This window comes from Otolemur garnettii, unplaced genomic scaffold, assembly GCF_000181295.1.
Source record: "Otolemur garnettii isolate 467f Iridium unplaced genomic scaffold, OtoGar3 scaffold00070, whole genome shotgun sequence".
Taxonomy (NCBI): domain Eukaryota; kingdom Metazoa; phylum Chordata; class Mammalia; order Primates; family Galagidae; genus Otolemur; species Otolemur garnettii.
Genome location: NW_003852465.1, coordinates 6,703,597 through 6,713,405, shown reverse-complemented (window position 1 = coordinate 6,713,405; position 9,809 = coordinate 6,703,597). Strand labels below are relative to the sequence as shown.

The window sequence follows — 9,809 nt, the reverse complement described above, 5'->3', positions numbered from 1 at the left end:
TATTTTAAGCCCACTATTGACACTTGCTCGGATGAAAAGATTCCTTTCAAAATACCACTGCTCATCCACAAGTACCTGGTTGTCCCTAGAGCAGCGGTTGCAACCCACAGGAACTATATTAAAGGATCGTGGCATTAGGAAGATTGAGAACCACTGTCCTAGAACTCTGATGGAGAAGTGCTAGGAAATTGTTGTTTCTATGCCTGTGAACACAACATCCATTTTATAGCCTATGTATCAAGAAGTTATTTTGAATTACAAGTCTTATTCTTTTTTTTTGAGACAGAGTCCCACTTTGTTGCCCTCAGTTGAGTGCCGTGGCATCATAGCTACCTCAAACTCTTGGGCTTAAGCGACTCTCTTGCCTCAGACTCCCAAGAGCCAGAGACTACATGCATCTGCACAACGCCTGGCTATTTTTAGGTTGTAGTTATCATTGTTGTTTGGTAGGCCCTGGGCTGGGTTTGAACCTGCCAGCTCTGGTGTACATGGCTGGCACCCTAGCCATTGAGCTACAGGTGCCGAGCCAGAAGTCTTATTCTTTAAGACCTTTAGTAAGGCTATAGATGGGCGCCTCTGATGGATCCAGGCAAAGTAAATTGAAAAGCTATTGGAAAGGATTTGCACATAGATGCCATTAGGGAGATTCATGATTCATGAGTAGAGGCTAAAATATCAAATTAACAGGTGTTTGGAAGAAATTAATTCTAACCCTCATGGATAACTTTGAGGGGTTCAAGTCTTCTCTGGAGGAAGTGACTGCAGATGCGGTGGAAATAACAAGAGAAGTAGAAGTAGAAGTGACACTTGAAAATGTGATTGAACTGTAATTCCATAGTAAATCTTGAAGGATGAGGAGTTGCTTCATATAAATGAGCAAAGACGTGATTTCTTGAGGTAGAAACTACTTGGTGAAGATGCTGTGAGGCTCGGCGCCTGTGGCTCAAGTGGCTAAGGTGCCAGCCACATACACCTAAGGTGGCGGGTTTGAATCCAGCCTAGGCTCGCCAAACAACAATAATGGCTGCAACAAAAAATAGCCAGGCGTTGTGGCGGGCGCCTGTGGTCCCAGCTACTTGGGAGGCTGAGGCAGGAGACTTGCTTGAGCCCAGGAGTTAGAGGTTGCTGTGAGCTGTGATACCACAGCACCCTACCCAGGGGGATAGCTTGAGGCTCTGTCTCAAAAAAAAAAAAAAGATGCTGTGAACACTGTTGAAATTAAATCAAAGGATTTATATATTTCATGAACTTAGTTGATTAAGCAGTGGCAGGGGTTGAGAGGATGAAGTCCAATTTTGAAAGAAGTTTTACTGTGAATAAAATGCTGTTCGACAGTATTGCATGCTACAGAGAAATCTTTCATGAAAGGAAGAATCTGTCTGTGGCGGACTTCATTGTCTTATTTTAAGAAATTGATAACAGCCGCCCCAACTTCAGCTACCAATCAGGCAGTATCAAAGCCAGCTCTTCTGCGAGTGAAAAGAGTTTAACTTGCTGATGACTCAGATGATTATTAGCAATTTTTGGCAATAAAGTATTTTTTTATCTAAAGTACCTATTAGTTTTTTTAGACATTAAGCTATTGGACATTTAATGGACTACAGTCCAGTGTAAACATGACTTTTATATACATTGGGAGACCAAAAAATTTGTGTGATTTGCTTTTTGTGGTGGCAGCTTTATTGCACTGGTCTGGAACCAAACCTGGAATATTTTCAAGATGTGCCTGTATTGGAAATTGTATCAGAAAAATGCTTTTAATTGCCAAGCTTATTTTAAAGAATTCAAAATGAGAGCAGTTTATTATATTTACCCACATATTATCATTTCTGTTGATCTTCCATTATTCCTAGCATTCTATTTTCTTTTGACTGAAGAACTTCCTTTTAGAAATTCTTTTAGTGCAGGCAAAGAATTCTTATTCTTTGCATGCAGGTTAGAGTGTCTATTATTTTACATGTATTTCTCAGGGATATTTTCACTCGTTAGGGAGTTTTAGGTTTATAGTTCTTTTCCATTTGAGCACTTTATGGATGGTGTTCCATTCCTTCTGGCTTGAATGGTTTCTGATGATAAATCACCAGTGATTTAATTTGTTAAACTTCATTCTCTCATGAGTAATGCATTATTTTTTGCCTTTAGTAATTTTTAGCAGTTTGACTATGATGTGTGCAGGCATGGATCTATTGGGATTGTTCTATTTGAGGTTTGTGAGCTTCTTGAATGTAGAAGTTTATGTCTTTCACTAAATTTTGGTAAGTTTCTTCTTTTTTTTTCTTTTTCTTTTTTAAACTCACAGATATACATTGACTGACACACTAAAAATAAAAATTATTTTTCCTTGGGCCACAGTGTTTTATTAGTTCAAGATAGGTCAAGAGATTTGTGAGTTATGTATGTTTCACAAGGCTCCAGGCTTAAAACTAGCATGAATTAAATATTATTTACATGGCAGTTAATGTGCTTGACTTAATAAAACACTGGTTCTAAGGAAATTTTTTTTCTAGTGTGACAGTGTCATATTTATACTTGCTTTAAAATCTTTATCTACTCATTAGATAATTCATTTGGATAATTCACTCAGTGCTCTTAATTTCTGTGTCATCTTGTTATTGGTTTCTGCTAATTGTCTTTCCCAGGAGAAAAGATTCCTGTTCTCTTGATGCCGGGTACTTAACACTTTTGGATTGTGCTCTGGACATTTTCAATATTATGTTACGAAACTGTCTGTTATTTAAATGCTGTGGAAATGATGATATTTTTATTTTGGCAGGCAGTTGATCAGTTAGATTGAGGCTACAGGTTCCAACTAGCTTTCTATAGATTGTAGTTTTAATCTAAGTTCTATTTTCAAAACTTTTATGGTACTATTTGTATTTTTCCAGTATGTGCACTATGCAGTCTATGACCTGCATAGGAATTTATCTCATATTTTAGTTTTTATAGTTTGTTAGGCTGCTTAGGGTTAAATCCATATTATGTGCAGATCATAAACAGTTTGCTGTTATTTTCTCAAGTTCATTCCTCTCTGTTATATCTATGCTATTTTCTAGTTTCCTGGGACCCTCTTCTGCCCTTTGGCCAAAAAGCTTGCTGTGCATTTACTTCATTTCCCATTCTGTGTCTGGATCTTAGGAAGACAAAGGGGAGAAAAATCAAGAAGTTGGTCCAGAGTTTCTTCATTTGGTGAGGATGTTTTCTCTCTCATAGTTTTATATTCCTGCTACTGCCACTGTTGGAGCTATTACCACCATAGGATTGCTTGGGAACTGGGACATGAGAGAGTTAAGAAGAGAAAAAAGGAGTGATTTTCACCCATTCTTTCTGAGCGTTAGCAGACTCCTTTCTCACTTCTTAGACCGAGTTATGGGAATTCTCTTAGATCTCTCCTTGTTACTACTAAGGTCTACTTTTAGGTTTTAGGTTCTATTAAACCCAGGCTGAGAGATTCTGAGTGGTTTTATTTAAGACTGAATTTGGAGTGTGAGAGCCTGCATTAATAGTAATGGTTAACATTTCAGTGCTTATTGCTAGACAATATCATAAGCATAGGTTTGTCTACCTCTGGTGCTCAAGTTGTTAATCACTGAAATATGTGACTCAGCCTGCCTTTTCTTTTTTAAATACAATTTTGTTGGGTGGAGTTTTGAATTTGGGGACTCATTTGTTTTGAATATAGGATAGAAGATAAAGAGGAATAGACTGAGAGAAGTTCATGGAGTCACTGTAGATTCTTTGAAGACCTTGGACGTCAGCTATATAAATCACTGTAGTATTTAGCATCTTTATAAAGTGTGTTTTGTCCTGGGCTTAAGTATGTCCAACACAGACAGCTTTTACTTTTTCCCCAAATCCCTTTCATTCAACTCTGGTTCCCATTTATCCTATCAGTTCCGTCAGTAGTAGGGTCTGTAATGTAATAGTAGGGTTGGTTTCGGGAGTAATAGAGTTAAATTTCCTCATGTCTATTATATGTTCTTCTTTTTTCTTTGTACTCAAAGAATCTGATTCTATCCTTTTGAAAAAATAACTTAGTTGTTATTTAGAAATGGTGATTTTTCTTTTTTCAGTCCTTTGTTTTTCACTTTAGGGAAAACAAAGAAAATGGGCAAGCAACAGTTTTGTTACTGTTTTCTATTTCTCTGTTTTTTCTAGCAATAACAATGATCATAATGACAGTTATTTTTATTGGATAGTAGTGAGGTTGCAATCTAGGCCTGTTGTATTCTAAAGTTTGTAGTATTAACCAGGGTGTAGATATCTTTAGGTACCATGGGCTTACTTGAGGGACAATAGGAGCAAGCAAGGAGGAAGAATTTTAAAGTGAACTGGAAAAGAAAGAAGTATGGTTTGTGAAGAAATACGTTCTTTTCCTTTCCTTTTCCTTTGGAAGAAGAAAAAGATGGAGAGAAGGAGGGAAGAGTAGCAATTTGAAACTGAACCAGACCAGCCTAAAAAGATTAGTTTATATTGCTAGGCATCTCTGGTTCCTCTGATTCCTTGAAGCTTCAGGTACTCTAGCAGTTGTTAAAGTAGAACATACATTATGTACCATGTTTCCCCGAAAATAAGACCTACCCAAACAATAAGCCCTAGCAGGATTTCAGTGCATTTGTTAAATATAAGCCCTATCCCGATAATAAGACCTAGTGATGGGTGTGGCTATGCAGCGTATCTGCATAGCCATGCCATGTATTTCAGTGCAGAGGGGAAGACATCCCCTGAAAATAAGCCCTAGTGTGTCTTCTTGAGAAAAAATAAATATAAGACAGTGTCTTATTTTCAGGGAAACATGGTATTAACAACTCAGACATAATTTGAAACAGTTTGTTTTTGAATGCACTGTAATGGCTGGCCTAGGATTCCTTCTTCTATGTATTTCAGGGTTTCTATGGGAAAATGAGTTTTGAGTTCCTAAAAACTGATTAATACCAGTGCTTTTTTTTATTTCAAAGTCCAAACTTAAATGATAAATAAAATGTAAATTTTAGATATTCTTCTCAAATTGTTATGTGAACATATTTGGAATATTACTTTCACTGTCTAACAGAAACTGTACAGTAGAACCTCCATAGTTGACTACCTCCTTGCTTTGACCACATCCTTAAGTTGACCTAATTTTCATAGATAGACTAGACATGGACAACATGTAAATATCAGTACAGTAGCGTAGTTACTTAAGTTCACCACCTTCATGTGTAACTAGTATGTTATAGTCCCTTTGGTGGTCACCGTACAGAGGTTCTACTCTATAAGGAAATAAAAAGTTTTATTATACAAAGTATGCAGGTCATTATGAAAATTTTGAAAGACATAAAAGTCAAGAAACAAAATCCATGTGGACCGGAACAAATGAAGCCCTCCCAGCAACATTGATAAGCCGAGCCAGGTGAGACTTGCATAGGTGAATCAGAAAGGACACCGTTGACTATGTTTCCTGGAAGTGAAGTAATGGACCATAACAGTCTTTCTTACATGTTTCATAGTGATCCATGTATAGTGAAGCTGGAAGATAGAAGTATGCTGGATTATTATATTAGGAAAACAGACTAAAAAGATAAATAAGCTTGGAAAGGTACAGCCTCAGAAGAATCATTTAAAGATTGAAATTTATAGGTCAATCATCTGAAAAGGAAAATGTTTACTAAAACTAGGGAATTAATATCTATTCTTTCAAGCTTATTTGAAGTAAATAAATTGTCATTTTGACTTACAGATAATTTATAGAACTTATTAGAAGAACTGAGTGCTACAGGTAGACTATGTCTTGTGATTATATAACCATAAACAGTTAATAACACAAAATTGGGAAGATTCTAACTTTTCAGTTAACTACAAGAAATGGTAGTCCTGCTCCCACCCACAGCTTCTTAGATCTTTTATTGACCAGAAATCACTGGCTAGGACCATTACTTTGTGTAGTATTCCTGTGTTCTGTTACTGGAAATTCAAAGCAAAACTGGTATTTAAAAGCCTAGATTCTTAGATTAAAAACCAGAGGCTAGGCAGATAGATAAACATGAACAAGTTATAAGTTTATAAGTTGTTGAACTAACATTTGTAGTTTTTGTTTAATAATAAAACTGATAAAGACCCTATCAGTTTAAATAAGTAAATGAGTAATGTGGTCATAATCATTTTCAGTTATAAAAAGTTGTTAATATGGAGTATTTCAGGAAAAAGCATGCAGCATATTTGGAACACTTAAACAATTTTTAAAGCAGATTTCTAACATAAAGGCTATAATGTAACTTGGTTGGGATCTCTTAATTTCTCAGTGATAATCTTTTTTTTGATGCTTTTCTGTTGCTGAAGATAAACTGTTACTAATACATGGCCCTTAATTGTATGAGTCTTAAAATAGAGGATAGTATTACAAAATATTAATTATAATTTATATAAATATAAGCTTTGTGTTCTTAAAGTAGAAAATGTGAAAATAGCTATCAGACTATTTAGACTAGATAGGACAAATAAATTATTGAGCTACATAAAGAGACAGTATATTACATTTCCTGAAAAGTTCATAGGTTCTTAAAATATTATATTAATTTTCAAGTTGATGTTTATCACTTTAACTCCAGCTAAAATATTTTTTATTCTCAGATATTTAGGTTAATGGAGGAGATAGGATGGTATGAATTTTCCCAAATAAAAAAAATAATTATGGATTATAGGGGAGCATATCATGACTTTAAAATCAACTAAATTGGGAAGCTATCTAGAGCAATGCTTCTCAGTCTTTAATGTACATATGAATTATATACATCTCTTGATAAAATGTAGATTCCAATTCAGTAGGTATGATTGGTCCCTGAGATAACTCTGCATTTGCAACAGGTTCCGGGATGATATTGATGCTGCCTTTCTGCATGAATAGGGAGGGGAGTAACCTTTGAATATCTGAATTAAAAATTTTTTTGATTAATACATAATAGATGTACATATTTTGAGAGTACATGTGCTATTTTGATATATTCATATAATGGGTGATGATCAAATCAGGGTGATGATCAAATCAGGGTAATTGGGATATATATCACCTTAAACATTTATTTTTATAAACTTTTATATAGATACTTGAATTGGGAACATTCAAATTATTTTCTTCTAGCTATTTTGAAATATACGGTACATTATTTTTGACTGTAGTCACCCTGTATCTTACATGTAGGTTTTATTTCTTCTAATTGTATTTTATTCCCACAAATCAACTTCTCTTCATTTCTGTATCCCACCCCCTCAGCCTTTCCAGCCTGATAACCACTGGTCTACTCTCTGTCTTCATGAGATCTGCTTTTTTAGTTCCCACATATGAGTGAGAACATGTGATATTTCTCTTTCTGTGACTGGCTTATTTCACTTAACATAATAATCTCCAGTTCCATCCATGTTGTTCTACCAGACAAGATTTTATTCCTTTTTCTGGACAAAGAATATTCCAGGTGTAGATATGCCACATTCTGTATGTTTATATTATTGATTTGAGGCCTTTTTTTCTTATGTACGAGGTTTAATATTTATAATGCTTTTGCTGATTCTTACAAATTTGACCTAATGACATGTTTAGATTTAGGTCTTTACTTTATTTTCCCTTTGTTCCCTCTGATTTTGTTCTTCTATAACTTTCTTTGGGTTATTTGGAGATTTTTATTTCATTTAAATTTATTGTGCTATTGACTAATTTCTTTAGTGGTAGCTATAGGAAGTATAATAAACATACTTAACGTTTCATAATCTACTTAGAGCATTGGTTCTCAGCCTTCCATTCATCCATTGATGGACACTTAGATTGATTCCATATATTGGCTGTTGTAGTGCTGCAGTAAATGTGGGAGGGCAGATAACTCTCTAACATACTGATTTCCCTTTTTGATGGCTATATGCCCAATAGTAGAATTGCTGGACCATAATTATAGTTTTATTTTTAGTCTTTTGCAGAACCTTTGTACATTTTTCCATAGTGACTATACTAATTTACATGTCTGAATTTTTTTTTTGAGATAGAGCCTTAAGCGGTCACCCTGGGTAGAGTGCTTTGGCATCATAGCTCACAGCAACTCCTGGGCTGGGCTCAAGCGAGTCTTCTGCCTCTGCCTCCCAAGTAGCTGGGACCACAGGTGCCCCCCACAACGCCTGGCTGTTTTTTGGTTGCAGCCATCATTGTTGTTTGGCAGGCGCAGGCTGGATTCAAACCCACCAGCTCAGGTGTATGTGGCTGGTGCCTTAGCTGTTTGAGCCGCAGGCGCCAAGCCTGAATTTTTTTTTATAGTGGTCTTTTGTCTGAGCACTTCTGGTGCCTCAGATTGAAATACTTTGGAATTATTCTAGATCCTTGCTCCAACAAATATTCCATACCCAATCTACCTGCAAATCCTGATGGCTATGTTTCTAAAACACATCTGAAATCTCAGCACTTTTTATCGCCTTTGCTAACACTCTAGTAAGAGCCACCATCATTTTCCTCTGAGATTATGGCAGTAGTCTGCTTGTTGGCCTCTACTTTTTCTCTTGCCTCCTCTCCTCAAACCGCCCTCCCCCCACCCCCGTGACTCCATGTCACTGAGAGAAAAAGCCAATTTTACCTTAGTCTAGAACAATGATTTTCAACTGGCATGCCATGAAAATTTTTAAAGATCGTTAAATTATTTTTGCAAGAAGTTCAATGTGCAGTAAGTATATTCTTCTTTTTACTCTTTTTTTTTTTTTTTGATCAACATATGTAAGGGTGCTGAGAAAGTTTAACTATAGGTTCAAGTATGCCATGAGATAAAAAAAGGTTGAAAATACTGGCCTAGAAAATGCTGCTTGATCTTCTACTCATCTACTGTTCTTCCTCCTTTTATATTCTAACTACACTCATCTCTTTGTTGTTTCTTGAACATACCAGACATGCTCCTTTTTACTCCTTAGCCACACTTTTGTTTGTTTGAATATTAAATATCTTTATTTAATGATTCTGGAAAATGAGTTACCTTTAACTGACATACATGTTAATATGAAGATCTCAGTTGCTAGACATACAGATTGGTTAATAGGAATAACCTTCATGCACTTGCTGGGCTATTACATTTCTTCCCATATGAAAACTTTCTCTATCACCTCTAATACTTTTGTATTAAGACCACTTTTTGCACCTCATTATGTTATATACAAAAACATCTAATACACTGACACATGCATCCTTTTGTGCCAAATTTTGAAAACCTTCTCTAGGTTCAATACAATTAAATACTATTAAGAACTTATATTCTGGTGGCGCCCATAGCTCAGTGGATATGGCACCAGCCACATACACTGAGGCTGGCAGGTTCGAATCCAGCCCAGGCCTGCTAAAACAACAATGACAGCGGCAACAACAACAACAACAAAAAATAGATGGGCATATTGTGGCAGGCGCCTATAGTCCCAGCTACTTGGGAGGCTAAGGCAAGACAATCACTTAGGCCCGAGAGTTTGAGGTTGTTATGAGCTGTGATGTCATGGCACTCTACCCAGGGCGACAGCTTGAGACTCTGTCAAAAAAAAAAAAAAGAATTTATATTCTAGGCCGGGTGTGGTGGCTCATGCCTATAATCCCAGCGTGTGGGAGGCTGAGGCAGGTGGATTTCCTGAGCTCACAGGTTGGAAACCAGCCTGAGCTAGAGCAAGACCTCCTGTCTAAAAATAGCTGGGCATTGTGGGGGGTACCTGTAGCCCCAGCTCCTTGGGAGGCTGAGGCAAATGAATCGCTTAAGCCCAAGAGTTTGAGGTTTGAGCTATGACGCCACGGCACTTTACCAAGGGTGACAAAGTGAGACTCTGTCTCG

The 9,809-nt window shown here is 36.5% G+C and overlaps 1 protein-coding gene across 3 annotated transcripts in view; it reads left to right on the top strand.

The window, feature by feature from the left end:
• Positions 1–9,809, top strand: part of SCAF11 (SR-related CTD associated factor 11) — a 78,550-nt gene that overhangs the window by 14,852 nt on the left and 53,889 nt on the right. For 2 of the 3 annotated variants that reach the window (XM_023515362.1, XM_023515361.1), the window contains exon 2: positions 3,054–3,186. The gene's annotated coding sequence lies outside the window, so the exon portion shown is untranslated. Of the gene's footprint in view, positions 1–2,566; positions 3,187–9,809 lie in introns of those variants that run through there. The other variant, XM_012807513.2, reaches the window with a different exon arrangement.